A 20,758-nucleotide genomic window follows, 5' to 3' on the forward strand; every position below is an offset into this window, starting at 1 on the left:
TTTATAGCGCAAAAAATTAAAACCGCAGAGGTGATCAAATACCACCAAAAGAAAGCTCTATTTGTGGGGAAAAAAGGACGCAATTTTGTTAGGAAGCCACGTCGCACGACCGCGCAATTGTCAGTTAAAGCGACGCAGTGCCGAATCGCAAAAAGGGGCAAGGTCCTTTAGCTGCATTTTGGTCCGGGTCTTAAGTGGTTAAAGAGGGAATCACGTGTGAAAAATGACAAGCAAAACATGGCTCCTACAAATTTGATACCAGAACCCCAGCCGAACATGCAGCCTGGCAGGCCAGGAAAGGAAAGGGGGGGTGAGAGTGCACCCCCTCCACTCCTGAGCCATACCAGGCCACGTGCCCTCGACATGGGGAGTGGACCTTGCAAGGGGGAACCCCCTCCCCCTGACAAGGCACCTCTTTATGTCGAGGTCATGTGGCCTGGTATGAGCACATGCTCACCCCCCCTCTCCCCCTTTCCTGGCCTGTCAGGATGTGTGCTTAGGAGGGGGTCTGGATTTTGGGTGGCCATGTTTTGTTTTGTTTTCCATGGGGTTCCGCAATTAATTGTGATCGGCAATTTTTTAATTTTTTTTAAAGATATGCTATGTGAATGGGAACAAGTAAAAAATTTAAAGTAGGTGTAAAAAATGTGGCTGAAAAATTGAAAATACCTTTTATTTTTTTTAACAGAAACGTTTTTATTAATGCAAAAAGAAAGGGAAAAAAGCAACAAGGAAATACCTTTTAGGTGATCTCAATAGATGAAGCGTTGATGCAGAGATCTGTCTTGGTACAGTCGAACCTGGTCCCAGGGAGGGCTGATTACCATTACCTCAAGATGGCAGATACCAAAAGGTCATGGATGTTTCTTCGAGCCGCACCTGGTGTCTGGGAGGGCTGATGGGAAGATCCTCTGTTTACTGAAGTGGCAGCTGCCACTGGTGTGGGGACCTGTGTCGGTAGAGCTGTACTGGGTTCTCGGGAGGGCTGAGGGGGAAGACCATCTGTTTACTGGATAGGCAGGCGTCACCAGTGTGGGGACCTGTCTTGATACAGAGGTACCAGGTTCCTGGGAGGGCTGATGGAAAGACTCTTTGGTTGCTGGAGTGGCAGCCGCCACCAGTGTAGGAACCTGTATTGGTACAGCCGTACCTGGTCCCTGTGAGGGTTTCTTAGACTTTTATTGAGTCTTCTTCTAGGAATAGCCAATTGTCTTGTTTGTCCAACTATATTGATAGTTGGTTATTCAGAAGCTGCTTATGAGAGTCTTTCAAGAGATTGATGACGTAGTGGATTCTGGTCATGATGGCTTGACTTGAAGATCCTCTTCCTCCATATTCACTAGTAAATCATCCTCAAATCCCTCCTCCTCATCACCTAGTTTAAATTTTTTTCCAACATTTTGGCCATCTTCAATCCCAAGAACTCCTAGATGTCTATCCGTTGCTGGGTTCACCTTCTATACATTCTGGGGAAACATTTTCTTCCTCAAACATTCCACACAGTCACTTCATTCCACTGCTAATATATACTCGGCATTGACCTTGTATAACGCTTTTCTTTCCGAGAACTCCAAGTATTGGAGATGACGTTGGCCGGGAATCAAACCTGGATCAACTGCTTGAAAGGCCATTATGCTCACCACTGCACCACCAACGCAAGGTAGCATGTCTTTGTAGTGTGGGAGGAAACCGGAGTACCCAGAGGAAACCCACGCAAGCACATGGAGAACATACAGATAGTGTCCTGGTCAGGATTTGAACCAAGGACCCCAGTGCTTCAAGGCTAACCCCTAAGCCTTTGTGCTGCCCATATGAGGCCTCTGTTCTCTAAGGCCCGCCCCACTGAGCGGAGTACATCAGTTATGTCCACTCAAAACTCCTCCAGAAGAAATCCAAACCTAACCTAAACTACAATCTATATATAAAACACTCCAAAACACACCCAAAGAATAACACATCATATACAAACTTATTCTAATCTACAATATATAACACTCCTATAATAAAACACGCCTTAAAAACACACGTCAAAAACATACTGGCCTCCAACCTCCCCCTCATAGCCGGGCCAACACACACCTTAAAAACATACCGGCCTCCAACCTCCCCTCATAGCCAGTCCAACACGCACCTCAAAAACATACCAGCCTCCAACCTACCCTCATAGCTGATCCAACGCACGCCTCCAAAAACATACCGGCCTCCAACCTCCCCTTATGCCGCATACACACGATCATTTTCTGTTTGTAAAAAACAACGTTTTTAAGGGTCTAGAAAAAACAACTTTTTTCAACCCGATCATTAAAACGGCCTTGCCTACACACGATCGTGAAAAAAAAATGCTCTAGCAAAGCGCGTGACGTACAACACGTACGACGGCACTATAAAGGGGAAGTTCCATTCGGATGACGCCACCCTTTGGGCTGCTTTTAGCTGATTTTGTGTTAGTAAAAGACGATTCACACTTTTCTGTCTGTTACAGCGTGATGAATGTGCTTACTCCATTATGAACGGTAGAGCGATTCCGTCTCATAACTTGCTTCTGAGCATGCGCGGATTTTTCACGTCATTAAAGCCCACACACGACCATTTTTTACAACCCGAAAAATGACAACGTTAAAGCCGTTTGGCCGTTTTTCAGAACCCGAAAAATGCTCTGAAACCCACACACAACCGTTTTTAATGACATTAAAAAACTTAATTTTTTACAACCCGTAAAATGATCGTGTGTACGCGGCATTATTGCCGGTCCGACACACACCTCAAAAGCCTACCGGCCTCCAAACTTAACAGACCTAATGAATTACTTGATGTCGATCGACCATACATCGATCAAACATAATCACCTGCAAAAAAGTGCCTGAGATGTTCGTGGTAAATAGCCTGCTAGGCCTGGGAGGGAACCAAACCCAATCCTCATATCCAAGAGTTGCCAAGAGTGTAAATGTAGGCATAAGCTTTAAGGTTAATCAAAAATATTACATTTCTAAAGGGAACAGTAGAACAACGGGGAGGGGGAGTATGGAAACGGGAGGAAAAGGGGAGGGGAGGTTGGGGGTAAGGAAGAGGTGTGGGGGTTCCCCCCCAACACTCATCCCCCTAACCCTCATCCCCCTTCTTCCTCCAACCTTCCTTTCACCCTCCCTTTTTCTCCCTCTGTCCCCCTTTCATACTCCCCCTTGTTCTACCTTTCCCTTTAGAAAGTGATATTTTTGATTAACCTTAGAGGTTAATGTCTACATTTACACTCTTGGCAACTTTTGGATATGAGGCAGCTTTTGGAGGACTTGGTTCGGTTCCCCCCAGGCCTAGCAGGCTGTTTACCACCAACATCTTAGCCACTTTTTTACAGGTGATTACGTTTGGGTGGTGTATTGTCTAACCTTAAAGCTTCTGCAGAAAGCTAAATAGAGGGCTGATAGGAAGACCCTCCAGTTGCTGGGACCTGTGTTGGTACAGCCGTACCTGGTCCCTTGGCGGGTTCCTCAGACTTTCCACTGAGTCTTGTAACACTCTATCCCATGGGTCTTCAAACTACGGCCCTCCAGTTGTTCAGGAACAACAATTCCCATCATGCCTAGTCCTGTCTGTGAATGTCAGTGTCTTACAATGCCTCATGGGATGTGTAGTTCTACAACAGCTGGAGGGCTGTAGTTTGAGGATTCCTGCTCTATCCCCACACACAAAACTTGAACTATGCTGAAAAGACAATGTGGCACCCTTGTTGATGAAAATATCTGGTGGTATTGCTCTTTTGAAGACAGGTGCTGATGAGAATCTTTCAAGAGATTGTTGACGTAGTGGACTCCGGTTTTAAATATGTATTTATTACAATTCTTTTTTTTGTTTTTATCAGCCCTGTTGGGGGGTCTTTGGTGAGATTTTGGGGGTCTTCAGTTATGAATGGACAGTCAGTGATCACTGACTGTTCATTCGGAAAAGGGCTCCTTCCTCCGCTCTCCACCCTGACAGGTTGGGGACAGAGGGTGGAGGAGCACAGAGGGGAACGGTACACAGAGGGGAGCGGGGGACAGGAGTGGTACACAGAGGGGAGCTGAAGATGGCGCGGGACCGGAGCTGAACATGGTGGGGGACACAAGCAGTACATGGAGGGGGACCGGAGCTGAGCACGGCAGGGTACAGGAGCAGAGCACGGAGGAGGACCGAAGAAGTACATGGGGGGACAGGAGTGGAGCATGGAGGGGGACCAGAGCAGTACATGGGGGACAGGATCGTTACAGGGCAGAGAATAGGAGTGGAGCACGGGGGACAGGAGCGTTACACAGCGGGGAACAGGAGCGGTACACGGCGGGGGATCGGAGCACCACTGACAAAATATCACAAAGTATCGTATTAGGCATCGGAGCTTTTGCCCGAGTACAAGTACTTGGGCAAATGCTCTGTATCGGCACCGATACTAGTATCAGTATCGGGACAACCCTAAACTTAACCCTTCGCTACCCAGGACAATTTTGACATTTCTCATACACTTGTTAAAATTAACATGTTTTTTAGCTTGAAAAATGGCTTATAATAGCCAAACATGATATATTTTCTGAAAGCAGCAACCCTGGATAATTAAATGGTGGTTGTTGCCATATTTTATGTCACACGATATTCACGCAGCTGTTTATTTAATGCAAATTTTCAGGGAAAGCACAGACACACCATTACCACTCATTTATAATAGAGTACTATGAGGGAGCAGTTTTTGATGGGGGGGAAATTTGATGGTGGCAATATGATGGTGCAGTTTTAATGAGGCAAATTTGATTGGCACAATAGGATGGTGGTAGTATGATGGGGGCAGTTTTGCTGGGGCAATTTTGATGGGGGCAATTTTGGTGGCGGCAATTTTGATGGTGGCAGTATGATTGGGCAGTTTTGATGGGGGCAATATGATAGGGGCAGCTTCTGGAAAAGGTAATTACTTTTTTAACAATGCTAATTGTAAATGATATCCCGCTTTCTGTGCAGATGAGATATATATATATATATATATATAAAACAAGATATGTCATTTACAATTGGCATCTTTTAAAAACAAATTACCGTTTGCAGAAGCTTTTTGTATTTCTAGATTTATAATCTTTGTAAATGTAAATAAACTTCCTAGTTCCTGGAGGGGGAGGAGAGGCTTCCATAGCTAAGGGGTGGAAACTTCCTCTGACACTGCTGTTTCTATGGAAACCCGACCTACAACCTATTGCACCGCTCGTGCTGCTCTGAGCATGTGTGAGATCTGGAGGTGCATGCTGAGTAACCAGTCTGCATGGAATACAGGAAGAGATACAGTCTGGCTTCTGATGCCCACAAATGAGATGGCCGCGGCCTGCTGGGACTTACAAAAGTAAAGAATCAATGGTGCAAAAAATACAAAACGGACCTTAGTTTACAGCATACCTTTACTAGAATACATTAAAGGGTTTGTAAAGGATTTTTTTTTTTTATATTAATAGTTTCCTTTACCTTAATGCAGTGCTGTTTTCATGTCGTCATTGTTCGTTTTTGCTCCCAAGTTGCTGTAATTCTTCTCTGATCTCCACACTTCCTGGTTGTCTGTTTCCTGATAACCACAGTACTGGGAGCTTTCTCTCTGTGGTCACTAATCAAGGAGGTGTGATTACTGTGTGTCTAAAACCCCACAGCACCAATCAGTTTCGTTTTCCAAACCATCACTGCCCTGTATTGGCTCTGTGGCTCTGTACAGCAGAGAAGCAGGAAACATGCAAAAATGAAACTAGAAACTACAGGTACATTATATGATTGAATTTTATCTATTTTTTATCGTTTTTAAAAGGAATCCGTTAACTATTATGTCTCTATACCCTGTAAACAGTCATTTCAGCAAAAAAAAATGTTTTTATTTACAACTCCTTTAAGCATGAGGATTAAAGGGATATTTTTATCTAAAAAGTAAAATTTCGGCTGGTGTTTTGCCGATGAAGGTTTCTTTGGCGGAAAATGAACCCCCCTGTACTGCACAGGCCCCCATAGACCTCTATGGAGGATTCTCAGTGTATGAACTACAAGTCCCAGCAGACCTCTATGGAGGTCTCTCTGTATGACCTACATACCCCAGCATGTCCCCATAGACCTCTATGGAGGATTCTGTGTATGAACTATTAGTCCCAGCATGTTCCCATAGACTAAGGTGACCAGATTTTTTAAATTAAATCCGGGGACATTTTTTTTTTTTTACTAGTAATGGTGGCAATCGACGACTCTCTGCCCGTCGCCACCGCCACCCACCTCACAGCCTGTCAAGTCTTGCTCTCCGGGCCCCGGCTACTACTGGGTGGGGAGCGGAAGAAGAACAATCTGCCAGGGAAGGCCAGGAGATAGGCAGGTGGCTGGCTGGGACAGAAGAACATGCGAAAGGAGCTGAATGGGCATGCACTCAAAACTGAAGAAATATTCCCTCCGCTCCGACAAGCAAATTATCATCAGAAAGTGGCAAAGATATTGGGGAAAAAAATACACCCCTAAGCTAGTAGAAGGGGGGGGGGGGGTGTAATTTTAGATTTTTTTTTATTCTGCACTGACTGTCTTTGAAATTGCCCCAGCGCCTGTTCAAATCCAATCCAGGGACAAAACCGGGGACAGACTTGGTCCGGGGACAGTGTCCTCAATCTGGGGATGGCTTGTCACCCTACCATAGACCTCCTATGGAGCATTCTTTGTGTATGAACTACAGCATGTCCCAATAGACCTCTATGGAGGGTTCTCTGTGTATGAACTACAAGTCCCAGCATGCCCCAACAGACCTCTATGTAGGATTCCCAGTGTATGAACTACAAGTCCCAGCATGCCCCCATAGACCTCTATGGAGGATTCCCAGTGTATGAACTACAATTCTCAGCATGTCCCCATAGACCTCTATGGAGAATTCTCTCTGTATGAACTACAAGTGCCAGCATGTCCTCATAGACCTCTATGGAGTAGTTCATACACAGAGAATCCTTCATAGAGGTTTATGGGGACCTGCTGGGACTTGTAGTTCATACAGAGAGAATCCAAGTCCCATCCCATGTCCCCATAGACCTCTTTATTTATGGATAAAATGTGAGAAATAATATACATATCATACAATCATTTCATAAACACGCACCACATACACTGCATATATCATTTGAGGAAAATATGCTTATAAAAGAGTTTACCTTTTGCAAATAAAAATAAATGTCCCCGGATTTCATTTTAAAAATCTGGTCACCTTGGTATAGGACGGAGCTCTTTGCAGTACTGCTGGCTTCAGTTTTCTCTGGCAGACTTCCTATCAGTACTGCAAAGACTCAGTTATCACAACAGATAACTTTTGAGATTTGAATTTTGCATGAACGTTCTTTAGGGACATGGACATTTTTAGGGAAATCTTTGCTTTTCTCTCTAGAAGACACAAAGAAAAGTGGGAATCGCTGTACACTGTCACGCTAAAGAATGCAGCTAAACTAAAAGGAAAGAAATGATTATTGTTTTGGGTAACATTTTACTAACAAGGCCTGCTTGGCAGGAATCAAGAACATGAGGTGCCTAAGCAATGCCCAGACTCATCCACACACAGATGTCATAAAATTCCAAGAATGCCAGAGCTTTGTAATGTACAAGGGATGGCCAGCTCCGAGGACAATGGAAGGACTTTGTTGTGTAGACCAGTGGTTCTCAACCTGGGGGTCGAATGATGATCTGCCAGGGGTCACCAAATCCTGGCCTGTTTCTAAAGCCCACACCGCTCTCCCAGCCTTTTCTCAGCTGCCCAGCAGCCCAGATGCCCCTCACGGCATGGCTGGGGGGCAGAGACTAGAAGTCAGCTGACTGGTGAGGAAAGTGAAGTGGGAGGGGCTGAAGGAGACCCTATCTCCTGATTTCAGCATAGGTGTCACTGCTGAGAGACACCACTGTAGTACAGGTTCCATGCTACGAAAATAATTTTACTGTTAGGGGTCCCCACAATTTGTGAAATGTTATCAAGGGGTCACGACACTAGAAAGGTTGAGAATCACTGGTGTAGATGGAAGGGACAGTGCAGCATCAATGGGTTTATTACGATTAATAAGCCAAATGCAAACTTGCAGAAATATAAAATAAAAGAGCTTATCTGCAGTCACATTGGATGGAAGCCATCCACCAGAAGAGCTGCTTGTGACAGCAAACAGCGTGTTGTCAGTGAGGCCCCGTACACACGACAGAGAAACTCGACGTGCTTGGCACGTCGAGTTCCTCGTCTCGTTTTGGGATGAAGCCGCCGAAGAGCTCGGCGGGCCGCCTTCTCCTATAGAACAACGCGGCCAACGAGAAAATAGAGAACATGTTCTCTATTTTCTCGTCGAGCTCCTCGGCGGCTCCATCGAGCCAAAACTGTACAGACGACAGAGATTCTCGGCAGAATCCGGGTTTTGACCGAGTTTCTCGGCGAATTCTGCCGAGAATCTCTGTCGTGTGTACGAGGCCTGAGGAAACCAAGTCCAATGTTCCAGGAGGGGAGGAGAGCCACTGTGGGACACAAGGCAGGATGTGAGTTCCGAAACGCATCACCATAGCAACCAGCCCGCCCCAGGTGTGACATCTCATCCTGCCTTGTGTCCCACAGTGGCTCTCCTCCCCTCCTGGAACATTGGACTTCATTTTCTCACTGACAACATGCTGTTTGCTGTCACAAGCAGCTGCTCTGGTGGATGGCTTCCATCCAATGATTTTATATTTCTGTGAGTTTGCATTTGACGTATTAATTGTAATAAACCCATTGATGCTGCACTTTGCATGGCGCCCCCTTGTGTTCCTTTTTATGTAATTTCAGAGATTTGTTCCTGTCTCAGGTGGCGCTGCCTACTTGAAGCCGGAGTTCCGGCCACAATTTCACTTTTTAAATATAAATACCCCTGTAATACACAAGCTTAATGTATTCTAGTAAAGTTAGTCTGTAAACTAAGGTCCGTTTTGTTAGGTTGTTACAGCATTTAGACACTTTATAAAATAGAAATTGACTGGGGCCATCTTAAGTGTGTGCATCATGAAGCCAGACTGTATGACTTCCTGGATTTCAGCCTTGCAAATCTCGCACATGCTCAGTGCTGCACAAGCAGTGTCAGATCAGGTTTCAGCACCTGTGCTGTCCAAGTCACATGATTTTTTGAGACTGGGGACAGACTCCTGGAAAGTTACACCCACTACATTCCCAGGAGTCTTTGCGGTGTAGGTTAGGAAGCATTAAGCACCTAGGTGCAGGAAGTGGGAAGATTAACTATTCTGCCTAGCAACAACACTTTGAAGGCATCTAAAAAATAAAAAAAAATTCGTAAAGGACTAATGACATTTTTTTAAAACTACTGATGTAATGTTATATTTATGGGTGGAACTCCACTTTAAGTACAACACCCTTCCTATGGGATTTTTATGAACTTTTATGAACATTGTATGAACTACCTATGCTACACAAACATATCTTTACATTTATCTAGGCGGGTAGAGGCCAACTCATGTGGATGGTGCATTCGTATATGTTTGCACCATAATTTCAATTGTTGACTGTGTAGACAGGGCTGCAAGAAGGAAAACTTTAGGTTAAATCTTCCAAAAGTATAACTAGTGAAATGCATAAACCAATGAGATGTGCTGGTTATAATATATGTCAGTCCTCTTCTGCCAATGGGATATACTTTCTTGATTTTGGTATGCTGCTCTGTTTCATGAATAATAGAAGTGAAGAAACAAACAAAAAAAAATAAGGACAGTAGGTGATTCACAGTTTTACAGTTTCCACGCAGATATCTCTTCTGGTGACAACTGTGTAAGAGTTTATTATAATTTTGTATAGATGTTCACTTCCTGTTGCGCCCCCAGGAATGGAAATGAAGGGAAATCTCCCAAAAAGCAAAAATAAAATAAAAACTTGCTGGGGTTTTAATGTGGATATGTATGCAAAACACTGTATATGACAGCTGAACTCCACTTTACTCTGATTTCACTGCACACGGTATGCATTAGAAGCTGTAGCATGTCAGTGCCAGCCTCATTTCCTGGCTGGAAGACTTCCAGCATCATCTAGTCTTTTCCTCCTCAGTTTTACTGGACTGCCCCTTTTATTCATCGGATTTAAAGTGATTGATTGTAAAGTTTAATTAAAAGAATAACAAACATGTCATACTCCTCTGTGTAGTTGGTTTTGCACAGAGCAGCCTAGATCCTTCTTTTCTTGGGTCCCTCTTTGCTGCTCCTGGCCCCACCTTCCTATCGAGTGCCCCCACAGCCAGCAGCTTGCTATGGGGGCACGCATGCCGAGGAAACCACTTTGTGTCCATTCAGACACTGAGCCCCAACCTGGCCCCACCCCCCTCTCTCCCTTGATTGGCTGGCTGACTGACTTTGACAGCCGTGGAAGCCAATGTCCCCACTGCTGTGTCTCAGCCAATCAGGAGGAGTGTCCTGGATGGCTTAGACATTTGTGGACATAGCTGGAGAGAGATGGGGCTCAGGTAAGTAATTAGGGGTGCTGGTCAGGCTGCTACACTAATGCATAGAATGCTTTAAGATAAAAAACCTTCTTTCTTTACAACTCCTTTTAAAGCGGAGTCCCACCCATTTAAAAGTCAGCAGCTACGAAAAGTGTAGCGGTTGACTTTTAATAATTGGACACTCACCTGTCCCATGGTCCAGTGATGCGGGCGAACGAAGCCCCGCTCCTCTCCCCCTTCTCTCTGCGGTGCCAGCATCACTACTGTGGGCGCCCAGCTGTGCCTTCCAAGCCGGGCACGCACTGCGCATGCACGAGCCGCACTGCCCGCTGTGATTGGCCGGGCAATCTTCTGGGACCTGTGACTTGTCCCAGAAGATTGCAGGGAGGGAGGGGGAGAGGTGAACTTCCTTCCGGCACTGCGGACCCTCGGGAGGAAGTGTCATGTTACATGATATTGTTTTATTATAATGTACTGTCTCTTTAATGTTCATCTTAAGTTTGTCTCTTGTGCCACTCAGTAGTTTGCATGCTGCTGAGTTTTCTCCTCCCCCCTCTTCTCTGTATCAGCCATTTTATGCTGTACATTCAATGTGACCTGTTGCATCTTCTATACCTGCATGGAAGAATCGTTCTTTTACCTGTTGTAACTGCACATTCTACGGATCATACGACGAATAAACCTCGCCAGATATTCTTTCATGTGAGTTGTGACTGAGTAAGCTATCTGGAAAGGTGATTTGGTATGGATAATCTCTTCAGGGCAATGAGCGCCATGTGCTACTGAAAACCACATTCATAGCCTTTGCAGCCGATCCAGAATAGTAAAAGAATCTATCCAGCAGCCTGCACAGAGATAACTGCGTCACAGGACAGATCATAGTGAAGTGTAACTGTGTGTATTGCATGAGAGTTCTGCATACAACCCCAGCACAGCTTGTTACAGCTCCTCACAGTATACAGACACTCTTCACTGCTACAGCCAAGCCTGTGTGCTGCAGGCCATCATGAGTGGAAAGTAGGGTTGCCAACTCATCCCTTTAAAACAGAACACATATTAATTACACAGGTTCTGTGGCTGATTAAGGAGGTAATTAAACTCACTTGGTGCCTTATTTGCATTCAATTAGCCTCAGAACCTGTATAATTAATATGTGTTCTGTTTTAAAGGGATGAGTTGGCAACCCTAGTGGAAAGGGCTCAGGCCCTGTACACACGATCAGTCCGGACTGATGGTCTGATGTGCGTACACACCATCAGTTCAAAAACCGATCGAGTCCAACGCGGTGACGTAAAGCACAACAACGTGCTGAAAAAAACGAAGTTCAATGCTTCCAAGCATGCGTCGACTTGATTCTGAGCATGCACGGGTTTTGAACCGATGCTTTTGCCTACTAACCATCGGTTTTGACCGATCGGTCATCAGTCCATCAGTCCGATTTTAAAGCGAGTTTTAAAACTTTGGTCTGAAGGACAAAAGTCTGATGGGCCATACACACGGTAAGTTTGGACTGATGAAACTGAACCTCAGTCCGTTTTCATCGGTTTGGACTGATCGTGTTTACAGGGCCTCAGTGTGTGATGAAACACCACAGCATGCACCACACAGAGAAAGCCAGGATGAGGACCCAGAGTCCACTGCATTGATCAAAAGCTCTGTGAAACCCACTTGGAAGGTTAAAGAGAACTATGAATCTATGAGAACTGAACTAGCAACCAGTTTGAAGCAGATTTGGGATAAAATCCTCACCCACATTGATGTGATTTCATGTCCCAGCCATAAGGTACTGAAACTAGAGGGTGCCATAAAGCATCTCTCTGCTTCATAAGAACTGTACCAGACTACAAGCAATAAATATAAAACTATTCTGCAAAGCATTAAAGGGGTTTTCCACCCATTTTTTAAGTTTATTAAAAGTCAGCAGCTACAAAAAGTGTAGCTGCTGGCTTTTAATAAACTGACACTTACCTGCTCCAGCGTTCCAGTGACGCGCCGGCCGGGGGTCCGCTCCTTTCCCCCCCTCCCCGGCCGGCGTCTTCATTGTCACTGTGGGCACCCGGCCGTGACAGCTTTCGGCTGTCACGGCCGGGCACCCACTGCGCATGCGCGAGCGGCATTGCGCATGCGCGCGCGGCTCGGTGCTTTTTGATTGGACAGGCGATCGCCTGGGACCTATCACGTGTCCCAGGCGATCGCCTACAGGGAGGGGCTGCCAAAAGGCGATATGACGTATCGCCTTAGCAGCCCCTCGGCGGAAGGAGGAAGTGGGACAGGAAGTCCCCTTCTCCTGAAGCCCCCACTCCCCCCCAAAAAAATGTCATGCCAAATGTGGCATGTAAGGGGGAGAGGAGTGGGTTAAGAGGAAGTTCCATTTTTGGGTGGAACTCCTCTTTAACACTGAGGAGTCCTTAGAGCAACTTAACAATGTCCAGCTTCTTAATGAGGAAAGAGAAAGCTTTATCCAGCGAACTAAAGCAAAGGCAGAGGCAAAATTAATGCTGCCACAGAACACTGTATCTCACAGATCTGTATCCACCAGACGTTCTAAAATTTCCTCTAGATCCCGAAGTTCAAGACACTCAACGCTTAGTGAACAGCTTGTAAATGCACGTGCCGAAGCAGAGGCTATCAAAGTACAGGCCGCATATGCAAAAAATAGAGCAGAAATGGAAGCCGAGGCAGCGCGTCAAAGGGCAGCAATTGAAGCTTTAAAGGAACAGAGCAACTACGAGGCAGCTGCAGAAAAACTAAGGATTTTGGAACAAGCTATCGGTGCAGATGAAAACGCTAGCGAAAGGGTCAGCGTCAAGGCAGATGTGGAAGATCCTTTTGAACGCACTAAGAACTATGTTCTAAACCACGGCAGTGAACACTCAATTACCTCCACGTTTCACTGCAACGCAAGGACTTCACCACACCACTAGGTAAAAGCTGTTCCAGCCACTTCCTACATGCAAAACCACCCCAGTGCATCTCCCGACTGTCATGCTGATCCTGCATATGTCACAGAACGGCACACTAATCTGCAAGCAAGTCACCAAACTCCTGCTAACAGTACCGTTCCAGACCTTAACTCAACAATTCAGCTGAATGCCCTTGCTGCACCATATCTTCCCACGTCTTTTTACAACAATATCATAAACAACGCAATCCACAATATTCAACCAGCAACCTCCTATGTAAAGTCTGAGGCAACCGATACAGCAGAGTTCGTAAAGTACATACTTCAACGTGAGCTCACCAAGTCAGGCCTAGTAAGCTTCGACGACCATCCTGAAAACTACAGAAGCTGGAAAGCCACTTTCAAAACTACAATAGGCGGTCTTGGTATTACCGCCGCTGAGGTGGCTTGCCCACAATCTACATGTAGCGCCCCCTTTACTTTCAGTAAGGGCACTACGCTAAAGTTAGTGGGAGAATGAGAGAGGTAATTCGCTCTCATTCTTAATTATGTTAAATTTGGCTGTAGCCAAATCTGGATTGTTCTGTGGGTCAGTCTGCGTTCCAGGGTGACAGTTACATCTCTGGGCGGCAGGTGGCGCCAGAGAGGTCCAGGCGGAGCCGTTTTTTCTCAGCAGCCAATTAGAGGAGTTTTCCCTCGCGGGGCATGCTGGGGAGGAGTATTTCTGTGGCGGAGGCCGTTGTTCTGGGTTCTTCGCGGGTTCCTGGTTCCAGGTGCGGCACCCACCTTTAGGGTGTGCGCACATCGCAGGCCCCACCACTATGGCCTACCTGGCCTGGGGTCGCGCGCCACACGGAGTTCCAGACTCTGGGCCCTCCTGGCCAGGAGCAGCTGATGCCACCAAGGGGCCCCAGTGACTTACTGGGTCCCTACTTCTACTGAGGAGATCCCAGGCTGTATGCCGTTCGGTGGGGGATCGGCTTGAGGAGAACCCGGGGGCTTGAACGAACCATCGGGGATCTGGTGACCGGAACATTGACAGGTACACTCGCACTGTCAACTGGTGACCCTAATGCTAATTACTGGGAGGATTTGCTCAACCATTTAGCTCATCCAAGTACTAGGCCTGTGGCAGAGGTTTTACTAGAGCCAGGTCTGTGGCAGAGGCCTGCTCCTCCCAGAAACCTTAAAGTGGCGGTCGTGTTGGGCCAATAAATAAAGCATTCAGAAAACCTTATCTACGAATTGGACATTCGCTTATTGCTCTACTCACTACCTTCACCCCTGGACAACACATAGAGGAAACTCAATACGCTGATCCCAAAGCAATCAGAGAGAGAGAGAGAAAGAGACTTGTAAAGCGCAACACATGCGAACTGAATCGCCTCTGGGCGCTGTATCCATTTCATGGGTAAGGAACCCCTTGACCTCAGAAGAGATGGGTTTTAATCTTTCTCCTGAAGGCCAAGTGGTCCGACTCCAGTCGGATGGTGGTTGGTAGTGCATTCCACAGGCGAGGTCCCTGGACTGCAAATCTTCCATCTCCTTTGGACTTGTATCTGGCCTTGGGTATCTGGAGGAGGTTTTGATTGGTGGATCGCAGAATGCGATTGGGGTTATGGGCTTTTATTTTTCGCATAGATATTGGGGGGCGTTGCCTTGAATACACTTATGTATTAGGCAGAGTGCCTTGAAAGTGATTCTGTCTTTTACTGGCAACCAATGAAGGGATCTCAGTGAAGGTAAGATTGATTCCCATGGTTTTTTCCCAGTCACTAGTCGAGCGGCCGTATTTTGAACGACTTGAAGATGAGTGATTTGGTATTTGGGGAGTCCTAGATAGAGGGCATTTGCGTAGTCGAGTCTGGAATTGATGATTGTTCCCACCACGACTGCAATGTCCTCTTTCGGGATAAAGGGGGTGAGTCTGCATAGTAGGTGCAGCAGATGGTGGGATCCGCTGACTACAGACCCTATTTGTGCATCCATTGTCATGTAGGTATCGAAAATTACTCCGAGACTTTTGACTTTGGTGCTAGGGGTGATAGTTTTACCCAGAATGGGTGGGGGAGTCCATGTTGACGCGGGCTGATTTTTCCGGTTAGCGTGAAACAGGAGAAGTTCTGTTTTCGAACCATTGAGTTTAAGATAACTGTTTGTCATCCAGTTATCTATTAGAGTGAGGCATTTCTCTAGTCCAAGAGAATGATCCTTTTTGTTGCAGATGCGGAAATACAGTTGTGTGTCGTCTGCATAGGAGTGGTAAAGTAACTTCTGGTTACTGATGATTTCAAAGAGAGGGTGAAGATAGATATTAAACAATACGGGCGATAAGGGAGATCCCTGAGGGACTCCGCATGACACCGTACGTTTTTCAGAAGTGAAAGACCCCAGTTTCACTATTTGTGATCGGTTTTCCAAGAAGGAGGAGAACCAGGGTAAAACACCTTCAGCGACTCCGGCTACTTCAGCTAGCCTAGCCAGTAGTAGTCCGTGGTCTACAGTGTCAAAAGCCGCGCTTAGGTCCAGCAGTATCAGGAGACAAGATTCTCCTTCGTCTGCGGCCTCTAGAGCGTCATCCCATATTTTGAGCAGCGCCGTTTCTGTTCCGTGACCCGGACGGAAGCCTGATTGAAACGGATCGAGTAATTTATGGGTGTCTAAATGCAGTTGCAGCTGTTGTACAACTACTTACTCCATTACCTTGGAAAAGACATTTAGAGCTGTTATGGGCCTCCGGTTGTTTGGGTCTTTGGGGTCGAGGGTAGTTTTTTTTAGAATTGGTTTTATTGTACCTTGTTTTAGCAAGGTGGGCACCATGCCTTGAATGATTGGTTAATGAGCTGCGTGATAGCTGGTGCCAGTATATCGGCACTTTCTTTCAGCAGTTTAGTGGGGATGATATCATTGGGTGCTGTGCTATTACGCAGAGTCCCGATGATGTTTTTAATGGCATTGATGGAAATGGGTTTTAGAGTGAATTTTGGTGATTGCGGCGGATTTGTGTGGGTATTAGGTTTGTGATTTGGGGGGGGAGTTGGTGACGGTTCCATTTTGCTGAATACTTTCACGGATTTTTTCAATTTTATTAATGAAATAATCTGATAATTCGTTGCAAAATTCTTGTGAATCAGAATTGGGGGCCTCTAAACAAGCTGGATTTATGGTCTGAGTGACCAGCTTGAAGATGATGTTGGAGAAATTATTTTTTTTGGCCGTGAAGATTTTTTTGTGATATTTCTTTGTTATTATCTTGTAAATGGTGTGGTTTTTATCTGAAGAGCACCTTTTCCACGCAGCTTCTGCTCTTCTACGCTCTTGCTTTAGCAACGTCAGCTGGTCATTAAACCAGCTGGAGTTGTTTTTCCGGATGCAAGTTTTGCGTTTTGGTGCTACTAAGTCAGCGGCTCCTGAGGGGGTAGCGCTACATACAAAACGTGTCAAGAGGCTCAGGTCAGTCTACATCTACAATCCAACTGCAGGTCTCACCACAGCATGGGAGTGTCTAGAACAGAGTTACGGCAGTCCTGAAGCCATAGAGAATACATTGCTCAAACGATTGGAAAATTTCCCAACGATATCCGGTAAGGACAATAAAGAGTTCCAGAGACTCAGTGACCTTCTTCTCGAAGTCCAGCTTGCCAAAACCGACCTTAAACTATCTGGCCTCAGTTACCTGGACACTGCTCCAGGAGTTAACCCTATCATTCACAAGCTTCCGCATGGCCTACGAGAAAAGTGGATCCAGATTGGGTCATCCTACAAACGGGAAAACAAGGTTTCCTTTCCCCCCTTCTACTTCTGCGATTTGGTCAGGAACATTTGCTGACACCAAGAACGATCCTAGTTTTGCATTCAGTGAGTTCAATACTCACCTAAAGGTGACAACCTGCATACTAGCTACAGGAACCGCAGAGGTCCCGTGTCTGTTAAGAAGACAGACATTATTCCCACTCCCACTTTAGCTCCTGCCTCAAACAAGAGCGGCAAGATCGAAAACCCAAACCGATTATGTCCCATCCACAAGAAGCCTCATTCCCTCAAAAAATGTATCGGTTTCAGGAAGAAGCCCCTACAAGAATGAAAGGAACTCCTAAAGTCTTTTGGGGTATGTAATAGATGCTGTGCATCCACCGATCACTTTGCCAAGGAATGTAAAATCCCTATCAAGTGCATAGAGTGCAGTTCCGAGGACCATGTGCAAGCACTCCATCACCTTGAGTCCAATCCTTCACAACCTGCAAACCTTTCTCCTGGGCAGAATCACAGCGGGAAGAGTACAGATCAGGTACCTAATTCCACCATGGTATTTTCCTTGTGCACTGAAGTCTGTGGGGAAGGCCACTGTGACAAGTCTTGCGCTAAAATACGCCTAGTGAATATTCATCACAAGGATCAGCCAGGAAAGACTTTAAGGGTGTATGCCATCCTAGATGATCAAAGCAATCGATCACTTGCCCGATCCGAACTGTTCGATCTATTTTGCATAAAAGGAGCGGTTCACCCTTACACCTTAGGCACTTGTAGTGGCACTACAGAGGTCTTTGGAAGAAGGGCCCATGGATTTATTGTGTCCTCTCCAGAAGATAACCTACAATTACCCTTACCTACACTTGTAGAGTGCAACCAGATACCAGCCAACAAAGAAGAAATACCTACACCAGAAGTTGACTTCTACCACCCTCACCTAAAGTCACTAGCAAGTAAAATCCCACCACTTAATAAAGATGCTAAAATCCTTCTTCTGCTGGGAAGAGATATTCTAAGGGTCCACAAGGTGCACAGGCAGGTCAGCGGACCTCCAGAGGCTCCATTTGCCCAGTACCTGGACTTAGGCTGGGTCATCATAGGCAATGTCTGTATAGGCAAGATGAAAAGGCCTACTAACATTTCTTCATTCAAGACAAATGTATTGCCAAATGGTCATAATACTCACTTTGAGCCATGCCCACATCACTACTGGGTAAAGGAGAAGGTAACTAGCTGCAAGTTGCAACATTGCAACACAATCCTTTCCCGCACCTACGATGACAGCTTTGGTTCTACAGTTTTCAATGTAAGCAGTGAAGACGACATGTTGGCTCCTTCAGCAGAAGACAAAGAATTCCTTAAAGTAATGGACAATGAGTTCTTTCAGGAAGATTCCAATAGCTGGGTAGCACCCCTACCCTTTCGCCTCCCGAGAGAGAAGCTACCGAACAATCTACATCAAGCAGTTAAAAGATTCTCCTCCTTAAAGCAGGAAGCCAGAGATGGAAAGACATTTTGTGGACTTTATACAGAATATCTTTGATAAGGGTCATGCCGAACCCCCAATGAAAGAAGGAGAAGAATGCTGGTACCTCCCTTCCTTCGGTGTGTATCACCCACGAAAGCCAGACCAAATTTAGAGTTGTCTTTGACTCCAGTGCCCAACATGAAGGCTTCTTACTTAACAACATGCTCCTCACAGGGCCCAACTTGAACAACAGCCTCATTGGAGTCCTAATTCGCTTTCGACAAGAACCTGTAGCAGTGATGGCTGACATTCAACAAATGTTCCACTGCTTCATCGTCAAGGAAGATAAAAGCGACTACCTCAGGTTTCTATGGCACAAGGACAACGACTTCAACAAAGAGGTAATTGATTACCGAATGAGGGTGCATGTCTTTGGGAACAGCCCTTCCCCAGCTGTAGCAATCTATGGACTAAAAGACAGCTCAGCTTGGAGAAGCCGAGTATGGATCCGACGCTCGTCAATTTGTTGACATGAACTTTTACGTAGACGACGGGCTCAAATCCTTTCCTACTGCTAAAGAAGCAATTGATCTTCTTACCAGAACAAAGGAGATGCTAACTGTAGCAAACTTGAGACTTCACAAAATTATATCTAACAGCCAAGAGCTAATGAATGCCTTTCACCCTGAGGACTATGTTGGCAGTGTGAAAGACCTTGACCTTGGGTCAGACACGTCCCCTATGCAGAGAAGTCTAGGTCTGCTGTGGAACATCACAGAAGACACATTCACCTTTCAAGTGTCAACCTGTGACAAACCTTTTACCAAGAAAGGAGTCTTGTCCATAGTGAACAGCATCTACGACCCACTGGGATTTATAGCCCCAGTCACCACCCAAGGTAAGATGCTTTTAAGACAGCTTACCACTGATAACATAGATTGGGACACTCCGTTACCTATTGAGAAACACCAAAGATGGGAGAAATGGAGAGGTTCTCTGAAGACACTAGAACAGCTCCAAATTCCACGTTGCTATGCCCCAGTCTCCATCTCAGCCGCTGTCCAGAGGGAAATCCATATTTTCTCAGATGCATCAGTTAAAGCTATAGCTGCAGTGGCCTATTTGAAGACTTCAGGGGTTAACGGAGACAAACACTGCAACTTTGTTCTAGGCAAGACAAAGCTAACACCAAAACCTGCACATACCATACCCAGACTTGAACTTTGTGCAGCTGTGCTAGCAGTGGAAATAGCTGAAGTCATAAAGAGTGAAATGGACATTAAAATTGATTCTTCACATATGGGAGGATCCTGGGAGCGAATGATTGGAATCGCTCGAAGAATTCTCGATTCCATGTTACAGGACCACAAGTCTTCACTATTGACTCATGAGACTTTGAATACCTTTCTCTCGGAAGTATCCGCCATCATTAATGCAAGGCCTCTAGTACCAGTATCTTCTGATCCTGATGCTCCAGTGATTCTTACCCCAGCCATACTCCTTACTCAGAAGGTTGGAATTACCTTGATATCTTCTGCTGAGATTGACCCGAAGGATATCTATAGGCGTCAATGGAAACGGGTGCAACACCTAGCCAACGTGTTTTGGCACCGCTGGAGAAAGGAGTACCTGCATATCCTTCAAAGCCATTTTAAATGGCAAACACCCAAGCCTAACCTCAAAGTAGGCAACCTTGTTCTTCTGAAAGATAGAGAAGTCTGTCGCAATGAGTGGCCTATGGGTCTTGTAACAAGCGTAATGCCCAGCGATGACCGAAAGGTTGAGATTAAGATAACCAAAGGAGGTTCTGCTCGGACTTTCTCATGACCAATCACGGAATTGGTACTTCTCCTCCCAAGTGAGTGACTTATGCAGGAGTATCGGCTGTACGTGCTATGGCGGGGAGAATACCACTATAACTATTAACTGTGCTACTCTTGAAGTTCTACGACTATAAACTGTAGACTACAGGACTCAAAACATCTGTTTTTTGGACTTCATGTTTGGCTGTTCATTTACTGCATACCTTCTTGTTTTTGCGGGTATCTCGTATCTATGGTTTACACACCAGTTTTACTTTCAATGTTTCTTCCCCTACAGCAGGAATAAGCAATTAGCGGACCTCCAGATGTTGCCAAACTACAAGTCCCATGAGGCATAGCGAGACTCTGACAGCATCAAGCATGA

The sequence above is a fragment of the Rana temporaria genome, chromosome 1, assembly GCF_905171775.1.
Source record: "Rana temporaria chromosome 1, aRanTem1.1, whole genome shotgun sequence".
Classification (NCBI taxonomy): domain Eukaryota; kingdom Metazoa; phylum Chordata; class Amphibia; order Anura; family Ranidae; genus Rana; species Rana temporaria.